Source organism: Natator depressus, chromosome 13, assembly GCF_965152275.1.
Source record: "Natator depressus isolate rNatDep1 chromosome 13, rNatDep2.hap1, whole genome shotgun sequence".
In the NCBI taxonomy this organism is placed as follows: Eukaryota; Metazoa; Chordata; order Testudines; family Cheloniidae; genus Natator; species Natator depressus.
In genome coordinates this window covers 38922721-38938348 of record NC_134246.1, presented here as the reverse complement: position 1 = coordinate 38938348, position 15628 = coordinate 38922721, and the positions used below count along the sequence as shown (strand labels likewise).

Below are 15628 nucleotides of genomic sequence, written 5' to 3'. Positions count from 1 at the left end.
GGGTGGGGGAGAGTGAGTGAAGGGGTGGAGGATGGAGTGAGTGTGGTGGGACTTTGGGAAAGGGGTCAGGTAGATCCTGGGTTGCCCTTAAATTCAAAAAGTGATCTTGGGTGTAAAAGATTGGAGACCCCTGTTCAAAAGGATCTCTCAAATCTAGGTGGCTGGGCAATAAAATGGCAGATGAAATTCCCAATGTTGATAAATGCAAAGTAATGCACATTGGAAAGCATAAACCCAACTATGCACAGCAAATGATGGGGCTAAATTAGCTGTTACCACTCAAGAAAGAGATCTTGGAGTCACTGTGGATAGTTCTCTGAAAACCTCCACTCAATGTGCAGCGGCAGGCAAAAAAGCGAACAGAATGTGGGAATCATAAAGAAAGGGATAGATAATAAGACAGAAAATAGCGTATTTCCTCTATATATATCCATGGTATGCCTACATCTTGAATACTGCGTGCGGATGTGGTCGCGCCATCTCAAAAAGATATATCAAATTGGAAAAGGTTCAGAAAAGGGCAACAAAATGATTAGGGGTATGGAATGGCTTCTGTATGAGGAGAGATTAATAAGACAGGGACTTTTCATCTTGGAATAGAGTAAGCTAAGGGGGGATATGATTGAGGTCTATAAAATTATGACTGATGTGGAGAAAGTAAATAAGGAAGTGTTATTTACTCCTTCTCAGAACATAAGAACAAGGGGTCACCAAATGAAATTAATAGGCATCAGGTTTAAAACAAACAAAAGGAAGGTTTTTTTTTCAAACAATGCACAGTCAACCTGTGGAACTCCTTGCCAGAGGATGTTGTGAAGGTCAAGATTATAACAGGGTTCAAAAAAGAACTAGATCAATTCTATTAGCCAGGATGGCAGGTTGGGCAGGGATGGTGTCCCTAACCTCTGTTTGCTAGAAGCTGGGAATGGGTGATGGGATGGATCACTTGATGATTCCCTGTTCTGTTCATTCCCTCTGGGGCACCTGGCATTGGCCACTGTCAGAGGACAGGATACTGGGCTAGATGGACCTTTGGTCTGACCCAGTCTGGCCATTCTTATGTTCTTAAGGAATTTTGTCTCTAAGAATTGTAGAGAACACTGCAGAAATTATTCTGAGTGAAATTCTTAATCTTCTCCTTTACTCACATAACCCTTTCCCACTACACCCACCTCCGGGACGCTGAGTTTGCTGAGGGCTGAGGTCCAAGATCTGTGTCTTAGAAAGAGGAAGAGATGCAAATTCAGTGCCTCGGCTCACTATAACAATCGTGTGATATCTAGGTCCCAGCAGGGTGAGCAGAGAGGACGGACAAGTCCGGGTGTCAGTACAGATCCCACCAGAAAACCCTCCAGAGTCAGCAACATGAGACTGTGGCTGAACCTCGCTTTCTTACTAGCAGCCCTTCCAGGTAATTTTATCTCCTTCCTCGCTACATGGACTGGAGACACCGGGGGATGCTGCACATCCCGAACCTGACCCAAAGGGCAGTGAAGTCACGGGAACCTTCCTGCTGCTTCCAATGGGCTCTGAGCCAGGCCCTGTGTGAATGTGATTCTCATTCTTTCCAGGTGTCCGGTCACAGGTCCAGCTGGTGGAGTCCGGAGGGGGGATTCCAACCCCTGGGGGATCTCTCCGCCTCTCCTGCAAAGCCTCCGGATTCACCTTCAGCAGCTACTGGATGAACTGGGTCCGTCAGGCTCCCGGCAAAGGACTGGAGTGGGTCGCACAGATACTCAGTCCTGCTTATAGTTCAGCAGCATATTACAGTGATGCAGTTAAAGGGCGATTCACCATCTCCAGAGACGAGTCCAGCAGCACGGTGTATCTGCAAATGAGCAGCCTGAGAGCCGAAGACACCGCCCGGTATCACTGTGCGAGAGACACAGCGATCAGAAACCTCCTGCGGTGAGCACAGAAACCTCCAGCGCGAATCCCCTTCCCTCTCCGTGCCCACAGTCACCGCCAGAACAGAGCCGTTCACACAGAGAGGAACCCAGAGTGTGAAGCCTCCAGTCCTTTATCCGGGCTTCACTCCTTGGAAAATTCACTTTGATGATGAAAGACCCACGGTTCCGTCAGAACCGAGACCGTCCTTAAACATTCCCTAGTGATGCAGAAATAGATTCCTTCTCCAAAGTGTTATTCACGCTTAGCTCTCCGTCCTTCACCCTCCTTTCCCAGCAAACTAAGCTGGAGAACACAGGCAGGAAGCAGGAGCCATGCAGCCAAAGGTGGACGTGAACTAGAATTTTTCACACCGGAAACTTGCCACACTTTGCACGCACCTAAAGAAAGGCCAAATCGTACTTCTTGAACACACAGCTTCATTTCCAGAGTGTCTGGGGTTCCTGAATAGCCAATGCCACGTTCTGCAGGAAGCAGGAAATGGGGGTCACTCGTCCTAAATTCACAAGCAGAGCGTGGGAATCCTCTTTACAGGCTCTAGTGGATTCATCTTTCGCCAAACTCCAAGTTTCTTGCGCTTGCCCATTCATAATAAAACACCCCGTGTACAGAGAGTGTCTCAGTTTAAGAATTCCCTTTTAAAAAAAAGAAGGAATCGTGGTTTTCTGAGCGCACTGAAAGTTAACACCACTGGTGTCTGGTGAATTCCTGTGTCAGACAGTCATTCTGCGCCTCTGTGTTTCGATACATTTGTTCCAACTGAAATAAAATTCAAGATTACAACAGGGCAGAACACAACCTGTCCCACAAGCGCTGTCACCATGTAGCATCGCATCGTCTTCCTTCCTTCGGCCCACGTCTGCGAAAGACAGACCATTAACTAAGAGGGGAAAAGTGCAGGGGAATTATTTCACATATAAGCTTTGAAAGGGCCAGGCCTGGAATATCACGAAAGAAAGTGTGGAGAGAGCTAATATAGACTGACTGCTCCCTCCCAGCACAGCTGCCCTCACTACACACTTCACCACAGTGACTCAGCTGTGAAGTGATCGATCCTGGTCCATTCAAGTCAAAGGCAAAACTCCCGTTGATGCAATGGGACTGGGATCCCCCCAGTGATGGAAAGATGTGTCAGACTCATAGCACAGGGACAGAACTGTTTGCCTTGCAAAGTGAAGGATTTCAGGATCTGTCAATACTTGTGCATGTCGATCTATGAGAGAGAGAGAGAGAGAGAGTTTAAAGTGAGGGCGAGGGGACAGTAAAGGGAAGGAGAGAGAGGGAAATGCAGTGGGGCATCAAAGGAATATCCCATAATTTTCTTACCCAGGTAGGCCTATCCATCCTTGTTCTCTATAGGTTAAATTCAACCCTAGGCAGATATGTCAATACAAAGCTTATAGACCACTTAATTCCTCGATATTCAGTTGAAGGGATTCAAGTGGTCCAGAGGGCTGATGGACCCTCGGAACAGTAGGAAATTTAACCCACAAAATCATAGTGGTTAATAAGTTTTTAATTGTGAAAGTAATGAACCATTGGAACAATTTATCAGGGTAGTGGTGGATTCTCCATCACTGATAATTTTTAGATCAACATTGGTAGATTTTTTCCAAAAGATCTGCTCTAGGAATTGTTGGTGGAAGTTCTGAGGTGTGTGTTACACAGAAAGTCTGACTAGATGATCACAATGGTCCCTTTTGGGCTTAGAATCTATGAAACCTATTGAGTAAAATTCAGGGAAATATCAGTTATTTGGGATTGGTGTTCATGTCTCTCTTATATAGAGCGGTGCATGCAAATTATCCCCTTACATTTCCTGTTTAAAGCCAGCGATTTCCCTGACTCTGCAGCTCTGGGGTTCAGAGTCCGCAGCCCGTGTCTGCCCAGAGACCTGACAAACCCCACGAGAACTCTCCCCACAGTCGGGAACATGGCACTGTGGTTATTTTTCCTTCTCATTGAAACAGCTTTCACAGGTACATCGATTTCCCCCAGGGTTTGTTACAATCTCACTTGGGAGCCAGGGTCTCTACGAATCTCATCGTGTCTATTTTCAGGGGCTTTTTCACAGGCTCAGCCGGTGGAGTCCGGAGGGGATGTGAAAGAGCCCGGAGACTCTCTCCGCCTCTCCTGCAAAGCCTCCGGCTTCACCTTCAGCGATTACTGAATGAGCTGGGTCAGACAGGGCCCTGGGAAGGGGCTGGAGGGGATCGGGGAAATACACCCAACTGCAACTACCAGTAACTATGCACAGCCCTTCAAGGGCCGCTTCACCATCTCCAGAGACAATCCCCAAAACCTGGTGCATTTGCAGCTGAGCAGCCTGAGACCTGAGGACACCGCCCTGTATTATTGTTGGAGAATCCCGCAGTGAGCACAAAGCTCCTGCGGACCGGACAAAAACTGATTTGGAGGTGGGTGCAATCTTCCCAATGGACAGCAGGGGTCAGTAGTGCATCACAATTCAAAGATGTCCTAACGCGAGTAACACGGGAAGGAACAGGTCTGAATGACACCTCAGCATGAAGAGGGAAGATTTGGAGAGAAGGGCAGTTGACAGGTGTCAAAGTTCCTTCCCCACTCTGAACTCTAGGGTACAGATGTGGGGACCTGCATGAAAACCCCCTAAGCTTATTTTTACCAGCTTAGGTTAAAACTTCCCCAGGGTACAAACTATTTTACCTTTTGCCCTTGGACTTTATTGCTACCACCACCAAATGTCTAACAAATATATAACAGGGAAAGAGCCCGCTTGGAAACGTCTTTCCCCCCAAAATCCTCCCCAAACCCTACACCCCCTTTCCTGGGGAAGGCTTGGTAAAAAATCCTCACCAATTTGCATAGGTGACCACAGACCCAAACCCTTGGATCTTAGAACAATGAAAAAAAACATTCAGTTCTTGAAAAGAAAAATTTTAATAGAAGAAACAGTCAAAAGAATCACCTCTATAAAATCAGGATGGTAAATACCTTACAGGGTAATTAGATTCAAAACAGAGAGAATCCCTCTAGGCAAAACCTTAAGTTACAAAAAGACACAAAAACAGGAATCTAAATTCCATTCAGCACAGCTTATTTTCTCAGCCATTTAAAGAAAGCAGAATCTAACACATATCTAGCTAGATTACTTACTAAGTTCTAAGACTCCATTCTTTTTCTGTTCCCGGCAAAAGCATCACCCAGACAGAGCCAGACCCTTTGTTTCTCCCCTCGTCCAGCTTTGAAAGTATCTTGTCTCCTCATTGGTCATTTTGGTCAGGTGCCAGTGAGGTTATCCTAGCTTCTTAACCCTTTACAGATGAAAGGATTTTTCCTCTGGCCAGGAGGGATTTTAAAGGGGTTTACCCTTCCCTTTATATTTATGACACGCCCCCCAAATCACAGCTAGGGTGAAACGCTGGCTGGGATTTCTTCCTGGAGCTCTAGGAAAAAACAGAGTTAATAAGACACATGCACCTCTAAATATACTACCAAGTACATAAAGACTAAGAATATTTTCCACATCTCAAGGACGATTTTATCCAGTTGATTCTGGGAAACTTTCATGGGAGAGTGCATCAGCCACTTTGTTAGAAGCTCCTGAGATGTGTTGGATGTCGAAATCAAAATCTTGGAGAGCTAAACTCCACCGAATACATTTTTTTTATTTCCCGTGGAGGTATGAAGCCACTGTAGTGCAGCATGGTCGGTTTGCAGGTGGAAACGCCATCCCCAAACATATGGGCGTAGCTTTTCCGGAGCGTAGACAATGGCGTAACATTCTTTTTCACTGGCTGACCAGTTGCTTTCCCTCTCAGACAGCTTCTTGCTGAGAAACACTACAGGGTGAAATTCTTGATCCGGTCCTTCTTGCATTAAAACTGCTCCCACACCACGCTCGGACACATCTGTGGTTACTAGGAATGGTTTGTCAAAGTCTGGGGCCCTTAGCACAGGGTCAGACATGAGTGTTGCTTTAAGCTGGTTAAAGGCCTTCTGACACTCTTTGGTCCACTGAATGGCATTTGGCTGTTTCTTTTTGGTTAGGTCTGTCAGTGGGGCGGCGATTTGGCTGTATTGCGGTACAAATCGCCTGTAATATCCGGCCAAGCCTAAGAAGGATTGAACCTGTTTCTTTGACTTTGGGACAGGCCACTTTTGGATAGCATCCACTTTGGCCTGTAGGGGGTTGATAGTTCCTTGGCCCACCTGTGTCCAAGGTAAGTCACTGTTTAGGCCTATTTGACACTTTTTTGACTTAACAGTTAGTCCTGCCTCCCTTATGCACTCGAAGACATTTTGTAGATATTCCAGGTGTTCTGCCCAGGAATCCAGAAATATGGCCACATCGTCAAGGTAGGCGACTGCATATTCTCCTAATCCCGCTAGGAGACCTTCTACAAGTCTTTGGAAGGTGGCGGGTGCATTCCGCAGCCCGGAAGGGAGTACATTAAATTCATACAGCCCGACATGTGTGGTGAAGGCTGACTTTTCCTTGGCGGATTCATCTAGCAGTACCTGACAGTACCCCTTGGTTAAGTCCAAGGTAGAGATGAACTGGGCCCGTCCCAGTTTCTCTAATAGTTCATCTGTGCGTGGCATTGGATAGTTGTCTGGGCGAGTTACAGCATTTAGCTTATGGTAGTCCATGCAAAAACACATCTCCCCATCTGATTTGGGAACTAGAACCACTGGAGATGCCCATGCACTGCCGGAGGGGCGGATTACCCCCATCTGTAGCATATCCTGGATCTGCCGTTCTATAGCAGTTTTAACTTGAGGAGACACCCGGTAAGGTTGGACTTTAATTGGGTGAGCATTACCTGTGTCAATGGAGTGGTATGCCCGTTCAGTCAGTCCTGAGGTGGCTGAGAATGTCAGCATGTAGCTAGTGCAGAGCTCCTTGATCTGTTGTCGCTGCATACGCTGTATCTGGGCCTGAGGACCTCTGGTGTGATTTCCGTGCAATGAACTGTAATCTGTTGGGGTTCTTGGGGCCTTCACATGCCCCAGCTCATTACATTTAAAACATCGTCCAGCTGACGGATCACTGGGGCGAAGCGGGTTGCTGGAGAATGGTGTGGCAGGACAATAAGGTGGCTGGAGGGTTCCTCGGGGGTAGCTGGGGCCTTGGGCTGCCCCCGGTAGTAGGGTGTGCTCTGAGGTTGTCCCTTCTGGTATCCGCTCCAACAGCGACCAGTTTTTTTCTTTTCTGCCACCTCCACCCATTTGGCTCCAATCTCCCCCACCTCAATTACAGTTTTGGGCTTCCCATCTTGGATGTATCTTTCTATTTCCTCAGGAACATCCTCTAAGAACTGCTCCATTTGCATTAGGAAGGGCAAATCTTCTGGAGATTTAACACTTGCTCCTGATATACAGGCATCCCAATGTTTCACAATGTGGTAGGCTTGTCGGGTAAATGACACGTCTGGTTTCCACCTTAGGGCTCTGAACCGCCGACGGGAATGCTCGGCGGTTAGCCCCATTCTGACTCTCGCCTCGGTTTTAAACAGTTCATACTCGTTCCTGTGGTCCTTAGGCATTTCAGCTGCCGCCTCAGCTAAGGATCCACCGAGCTGTGACCTCAGCTTTGTATTGATCTGTAGAGATGCTGTACCCAAGGCAGGCCCTTTTGAAGTTTTCTAAGAAGGCCTCGATATCATCGCCTGCCTTGTAGGTGGGGAACTTCCTGGGATGTGAAGTGGTACCTGGAGAAAGATTGCTATTCTGCTGAGCCTTTGCCTTCTCCATCTCCAGGGTAAGCTTCCTCTCTTTTTCCTTCTCAGCATGCTTCCATTAGGCAAGAGTGGCAAATGTGGGTAGCCCAACGTGCAGCAAAGCACAGGATGGACTAAGGTCTAAGGTAATTCAGTGACTTACAGGGTAAGATTATAGGGCTTCTTCTTCAGCTTCTTCTTCAGCTTCTTCTTCTTCTTCTCTTCAGCCCTAAACATCTTTAAAGGTAGCAGTACAGGGTCACCATCCATGTCTGCCTTTAGGTCTGACTGACCCTGACAATATTTGCCCTATCGGAATCCTATCCTCTGTTTGTTGTCTACAGTGTCACCATCATTTTAGTCTTTTTGATTGCAGCGAATCCTGCACCCTGACTTCACATCCCATACTCCTTCCATCTTCTTCATTGGTCTGGAAATCATTACACCTTACATTACTGGGTCTGGAACTCATCGAGGGTCTCACCCCTCCACTTTTCTCATTCTCTCCTGGAGCTCATATGCATATGCCCAGACAGTTTCACCAGGCTCCTGCTTGCTCTCAAATAACTCTTTTAGTCTGGTTCCAATAGGTACCTTTGTGAGAGATTAAGTTACCGATCTGCCTGAGGTGTCAGGTGATCAGGCTGAGGCCCCAGGATCTTTAGGGAAGGAGATGATGGAGGACACCAAGTAACTGAGTTTAAAGCTTTATTAAGAAAATAAAGTAAAATAACAGCGGAGAGTGCAGAGGGATTCCCACGTCACTCAGAGGAAGGAAGAAAGCGTTAGTGCCCCAGCCCTAATCCACTTCATACTCATACAACACTACCCGAGGCTGTCCAAGCCCGGGTGTAATGTACGAAGAAGCGGCAGAAGAGGAGGACGGGAATTCTGTCCTGTGCACAGGTCGTCCAGGGTCCGCTCTTGATCTCCAACTTGCTTCAGCTCTCGGGAGGGTTTTAAGTCCTGGGTTCTTCTGGGGGCATTTCGTCCAGGGACCTTTGTCCGCCGTGCTCTTTGTATCAGTCCAAACCGGCCTTCCGAGGCTTCCTTGGCTTCCCCAAAACACATCGGCTTCAGGGTTGTTATGTTCCCATTCACTGACCTTTGCCTTCTCACTAGTTTTTGCAATCCCCTGCAGTCCTGTTCAGTTTACTGCTCTGTTCTCACAGCTGTTTGGGGTTGGAATCTAGGCCCCCGTCTTTCTTGGCATCAAAGAGAGTCTGCTTGGGTGCATTGGCCTTGAGCGGCTGGAGTCAGCTTCTTTTCTTCGGACCTAGCTGGATCGCCGAGTTAACCCATTCCTTTCTCCCTTCCTCCCCTTTTGGCCTCTCGCAACCTGCAAAGGAATCTTTCACTCCACACTCACACCTTCAACCCCTCCCAAAATCCTTTCCCATGAATATGCTATATAGGTGTCAGTGATATAGAATGCTGGTTCTTACCCATGAGACCTCATGGGGGGCAATTTTATCGTGCCTGGGACATTCCCATGAGGCTATTTTATTGTGACTGTGACACCTTGTCTCCGTAGGCTTCGAGGAGGAGTTCAAATACCTTTTCCACACCTTTCTAGTCTGCCATTGCCATGAGCTTAACTGTGGCCTTGGTCCTGGCCCTTGAGGTGTTCCTCTAGGAAGTCCATATGATACTCTTCAGGTACTCTTAGCACACACAGAGTTGCCTTCACAGACTTGACTCACTCCTCTACTGTAATGTCTCCTGGTCTTGTTGGGAAGCCACCAAACTCTGGGACTTTCTGCTCCCATAGGACATAAATAGTAGGGGGTTTCTTAGCTTCTGCTGCCTGATGGTCCCTTACTGCCTTAGCCAGTGATAAGGCTTCTCTCTGTTCTGTTCTTTCTTGTTGTAATGCCTCAGCTTGGTCTGATCATCTGCGCACAAGTTCAGCAAAGTGGGCCCATAGTTCTCCAATTCCAGCCATAGACCGGTTCTTGACCAAGCCTGGACAGTGCTGTCGGAACTCAGCCAGTAAATCAGTGGGGTGGACCCTGTGGATAGGATCCTGTTCGTGATGTCAATTATGTAAGCGGGGGAATGGTCCAGCTATTGTGGGGAAGTTTCCTGGCTTATACACTACCCTGGTGAAATGGGCTAGCGAAAGGATTTGAGTCCTCACTCCAACTACCTTTACCCCCTTAGCTTGGCCCCACTCTGACTGACCCAGGCAATTCTAGCTCACACAGAGGACGGGACTCCCCTTGCCCAGTTTACAATCTGAGTGTAAATGGGAAGTGGAGTGGGAATGGAAATATAAACAGGAATATAAATATCAACCGTGCATAATAATCTTCCTTCACTGTAGCCTCAATCCTCCTCGACTGTCCCCTAAAGAACAACACCCAGACACGCAGCTCTTGGCACACTAATATCAGGGAGGCTTCACTGCAAAACTTAACTCTGTCCTCAGACTCCCGCCCCCCCGCCCAGCTTCTCCAACCTGCACCCACAGGCGGGGCCCCCAGACCTGCTCCAAAGCACGAGCCAGGCTTGCTCAGATCAAGTTCCGAGTGTCATGGATGATTTGATTGTAGCCGGTCACTGCCGGGAACGGAAGGGAAAGGGGCTTCCCTCCCAAATCCCTCCCAGCGCCAAGGGAAATCTTCCGTCTCCAGCAGGTGGCCCAGCCCAATGGATCCCTGAGAAAAGACTTCGCGCCTCCCCGACACCGGACACTGACCCCCTGACCGGACGTTGCATGGCCCTTATGATTATGGAACCGGGCTCTATAGCTGAGTCCCTCCAATCCCCAATATCAGGTCAAAAAAGCCAGACCCTCAGTTCCCATGCGAGGAAATACAGTCCCTGCAGGGAGCTGTTCATTCCTCCCAGGGTCCGAAAGTGTCAGGAGGACCCCAGCGCCCTGTGCCCGGCGCTGTACAGACACACAGGACGAGATACTCTGACTCCTGCAGCCGGAGCCCTAGGGCGAGTCAATCCGATCACTGACAGCAGGAGCGTGTGTCTCTTATAAAGCGGGGCATGCAAATGAGGGAGACAGTTTCCTCTTTAAATCTCTGCCTCTCTCTGCCCAGGCTGCACCCGGAGACACAATCCGCAGCCCCCTGGGTCGGTGCAGTCACCAGCCAGTCCCCTGAGAACTTTCCCCTCCAGCACCCGGCAAAATGGGATTTTTGCTCCTTGTCATTGTCGCTGTGGCAGCTTTGGAAGGTATTTTCCTCCTCTGAAGAACTGGCAGAGTTAGAAGAGTATTGTGTTCTCGCTGTTTTGATACCGATATTAATGGCCTGTCTTTATTCCCAGGTGTCCGGTCCCAGACGCTGGTGGAGTCCGGAGGGGGTGTGAAGAAGCCCGGAGACTCTCTCCGCCTCTCCTGCAAAGCCTCCGGGTTAGACTTCAGCAGCTACTGGATGAGCTGGGTCCGCCAGGCTCCCGGGAAGGGACTGGAATGGGTCGCTGCTATATACCCCGGTGGGAGTAGTACATACTACCTCGATTCAGTGAAAGGGCGATTCACCATCTCCAGGGATAACGCCAGGAGTGAGCTGTATCTGCAAATGACCGGCCTGAAGCCCGAGGACACCGCCCGCTATTACTGTGCGAGAGACACAGTGACACCAAACCGGTTTGTGATCGCACAAAAACCCAGGCGGCGGAATCGCCCTTTTCCCGGCGGCCGCGCGGGGGCAGCAGCGACACCCCCCGCTTCGGGCTCGGGCAGGAGACCCGGCACCCGGGGGAACGGAACACAAACCTCCCGCCAGTTTTAACCCTTCCGTTCCCGGACTCTGAATAGCCCATTTCCATACCCGAGAGATGGAGGCCGGGTTGTGGAAATGGGCCATTCAGGGTCCGGGCGGGGTTGGGGGGCAGAGATCAGCCGGCGCCGGAATAAACCCCGCTCCGCTGCGCCTGGGGATGTGGCACCGCCGGGACTTTCCAAAGAGACTCGAGCATTTTTTCCATCCATTGGACAGCTGGAAATCACAGCCCTGGTGTGAACGGTGCAGCTCAGGATCCTGCCCACAATAAAGTGCCCCCATGTCACAGAGTCACCATGGAGATAAAAGGCCCCGCCCCTCAGCCCCCGATGACATCACAGCCCAGCGCTGGCCCGCAGGGCATTGGGCACAGTCACGTGGCTAAGGGCTGGGGACAGGGACACGATGGGATTTCATGGGGTCGCTCAGGGGGAGGCGGCTGCCGAGGGAAAAGCAGAGGCCCGTGGGTGGCGGGCCAGGGGGCACTAGGGTAACAGAGCGCAGCTCCCACTGACTGAGATAGGGCCCCAGACTCTCCAAAGTCTCGCCTAGTGTTAGTTTCGAGGTAGGGATGAAGGTTGAGGGCTAATATTAAAACTCAGGTTAGAATTTACATTCAGAGTTAGAACTGCGCCCTGGGTAAAGTCCGGATTTGGGGCTCTAAGTCAGGTATTCATGTAGTTTTCCGGTTCAGACATATATGAAGGTGGCTTTATCCTCAGGGTCACGGTTAGGTGGGGGAGCTAGAGGAGGGATAAAGAAGAGGCCAGTTTCTTTCCTTATGATGAAGTAGGAAGCTCCGACTGAGACGGGGTTAGGTGCCAGAGACACGAAGCGCCGCCTCTTCTCTCAGCCCCACACAAAGGAACTGAGTTCGGGCTAGGAAATGGCGGGTGTCTCTTATAAGGAGCGAGATATGCAAATGAGGGTGAGAGTTTCCTGTTTATATCTGTCTCTCTCTCTGCCCAGGCTGCACCCGGAGACACAATCCGCAGCCCCCCGGGTCTCTGCAGTCACCAGCCAGTCCCCGGAGAACTTTCCCCTCCAGCTCCAGGGGAAATGAAGCCTTGGTTGTTCCTGGTTCTCATTGCAGCATCTCCGGAAGGTCCATTCTCCCTTTGCATGGGTTGGATGTACTGGGGAGGCGGGGGGTTATTGTGCTATTGCCCGAGGGCCTCATGTTCCCCATAATTAATTGCTATTCCCAGGTGCCCGGTCCCAGCTGCAGCTGGTGGAGTCCGGAGGGGATGTGAAGAAGCCCGGAGACTCTTTCCGCCTCTCCTGCAAAGCCTCCGGTCTCACCTTCAGCCGCTACGGGATGAGCTGGGTCAGCCAGGCTCCCGGGAAGGGACCGCCAGCATTTACAGCACCAGCATAGACAACAGTGACTCGGTAAAAGGGCGATTCACCGTCTCCAGAGATGACCCCAACAGCCTGTTGTATCTGCAGCTGACCGGCCTGAAGCCCGAGGACCCCGCCCGGTCTCAGTGTGCGGGAGACACAGCGAGGGGAATCCCGACCGGGCTCCCACAAAAACCCGAGCGGCAGAACCGCCCTTCTCCCGTGCGCCGCGCGGGGGCAGCACTTCCACAAACAGCCCAGCCCTGGGCACAGGAACGGGACCTACAACCAGAGTGAAAAACAAATCCGTGCTCAGGTTTCAGAACTCAATATCCATCTATAGAGCCATAGACTCCTGGGACTGGAAGGGACCTCGGGAGGTCATCTCCTCCCGCCCCCTGCACTCATGGCAGGATTCAGTATTCTCTAGACCATCCCTGACAGGTGTTTGTCCAACCTGCTCTTAAAAATCTTCCCTGATGGAGATTCCACAACCTCCCTGGAAATTTATTCCAGTGCTTAAGCACCCTGCCAGTTAGGAAGTTTTTCCTAATGTCAAACCTCCCTTGATGCAATTTAAGCGCAATGCTTCTTGTCCTATCCTCAGAGGTTAAAGAGAGTAATTTGTCTTCCTCTTCCTTGTACTCCTCCTTTTACATCCACTTCTCATCCACTGTAATCACTATCGGTAAAAGTCACAAAAAGCACATTCCTCAGACAAAAACCTCCCCCTGCAGAGACCGGGGAAGGGGTTTCCTGGGGGTGGCGCTCTCACTCCGCAGCAATGAGAACAGACCCGAAGTCTCTCCCCTTATCGACACCGCACACAGTGAGTCCTCTGACTCCATCTCCCCGTGGGGCGCCTGCAGGGAGCAGATGCCCAGCGTGTCTTTCACGGAGCAGGGAGGAGCAGATGCATCCGCCCTCGCCCTGTGGATGCCCCCAGTGACTCACCGGGGCTGTCTGATCAGACACGCTCCACTTTAAGGCTCCCTCCTAATCCTAAACTGAGCCCTTGGCGAAGAGCAGTGGGAACGCTGAGCCCTGAGTGCGGATTATGGGCCTGAAGGGTCTGACCAATAAACTAGAAGTGACCTTCCCTGGCTGCTCATTGATCATCCTCTACGTGTGAAATTTACCGCTTTCTAAAGGGGCATCACAAGGGCCTATCCAGCTGCTGAGCACCAGGGCTGATTTTTTTTCCTGCCCCTGCAGCACTGAAGGGTCAGACTAAGGAATTCGACTCAAAAATCTTTTTCAAAAATACAGCCGCAAGCCAGAAATTCTCCCGAACCATCTTTGCACAGTTTGTCTCCATCCTAATTTTCCAGATTCTCAGGAGTGGTCCAGTAATGTAACTGGCTCTTAGTGTATAACATTGACACCAACATCCAAAATGGGGGTGGGGGAGACAGAGAGAGCGAGCAGCAGCTGCCCACACAGCGTTCTCTCTGATCGCTTCCTTACTCCCTTCATCCCAATTCCAGGGCGAGTTACAAGGACTGGCGAATTTAAACCCCATCTCACCCAAAGTTACACCGTGGATCAGAACTCCCAAGGTTGGGAATCAAGCCCAGGAGCTCTGACGCCCGGCCGCCCGCTCTCTCCGTTTTTCTATCAAACCGCCAAGAAGTGAAGGGAAAGGCCCCAGGAATATTCCTTCCTCAACTCTTGCTATTAGGACTGGGCTCAGTGGGGGTGGCGCTCGGACTCCACAGCCATGAGAACAAACACAAAAGTGTTTCCCCACATCGACCCCTCACAGGGTGGCCGGGGGAGAGAGAGGCTCTGCTGGCCCCATCTGGGGGCGCAGGGAGCTCACGTGCCCATGGTGCGGTTCAGCGGAGCAGGAAGAAGTAGCTCTGTGAATATCCCCCAGTGCCTCTCCGGGGCTCTCCCATCAGATGGGCTCCAGTGTGGGGCTCCATCTTCCCCCCACTGCGGTCAATGGAGAAGCTGAGGCCTGAGTGACCATCAGGGCGATGCCGAACCTGGGTGAGGATTATTGACTGGGCGGGCGGGGTCAATCATCTTCCCCACCAGCCCATTGATAATTCTCTGTGGGTGAAATCCACCGCTCCGTAGAGGGGCCGGTAGCAGAGCCCGGGCCCCGCCTCCACCTCACAGCGCGATGGAATCACTGGCTGAGCCTCGCGGTGCCCTTCTGCCCGGGGCTGAGCTCGACCCTGTCCCTGCAGCCCCGACCCTTCTCCTCAGACCCCGGCGTTTCCCTCCGAAACCCTCCCAGAATCGCAGCACCAAGCAGAATATCAGGATGCTTCTTTCCCAGATTTCTTTCCACTCTCATTTCCCAGGTTCCCCGGCATGAGGAATGGATGAGTAACCTGACTAGCTCCGGGTTTATCACATTGGAACAGGCACATCTAAGGGCGGGGGGGGGGGAGTACGGACACACAGACAGACAGACAGACAGACAGATAACCCCCTCCATAGACTTCACAGTGGCAACTCTCAGGCGGGCAGAAGAGAGAGCAGAAGGGAACACTCCGTCTGACAGCGGGACCCTGGAGTCCACCTGCCAGGAGACTGAACAACGCGATGCTGCGTCACACGCCACCTGTGTCCCCCCGTTATATTGTCCCCACCCCCTGGCCCATGCAAATGAGCTCCCCGGGGCCCGGTTCATAGCCCAGCCGCAGGCCGCTCACCCCGCACAGAGCCAGCGCCGGGCTTCAGCTTCTCATCCCGCCTGGGGAACGAGCCGCCAGCCGCAGACATGACCCCCAGCCAGGCCGCCGCCTTCCTCCTGCTGCTCCCCGCGGGTACTGGCGGGATCTGCGCTGCCGCTGGGCGCCCCGTACCATATCTTCCCTAATAACTGCGCCTCCAGTAATCACTGCAATATTTCCCCTTTATTTCCCCCCTGCAGGTGTCTATTCCCAGGTCAGCCTGGTGGAGTCCGGTGGGGGAATC

General features: G+C 51.1%; 1 pseudogene; it reads left to right on the top strand.

Annotated features, from left to right (window-relative positions):
* Window positions 1–1365: 1365 nt before the first annotated feature.
* On the top strand, window positions 1366–4285 carry LOC141997150 (uncharacterized; annotated as a pseudogene).
* The last annotated feature ends 11343 nt before the right edge of the window (window positions 4286–15628 follow it).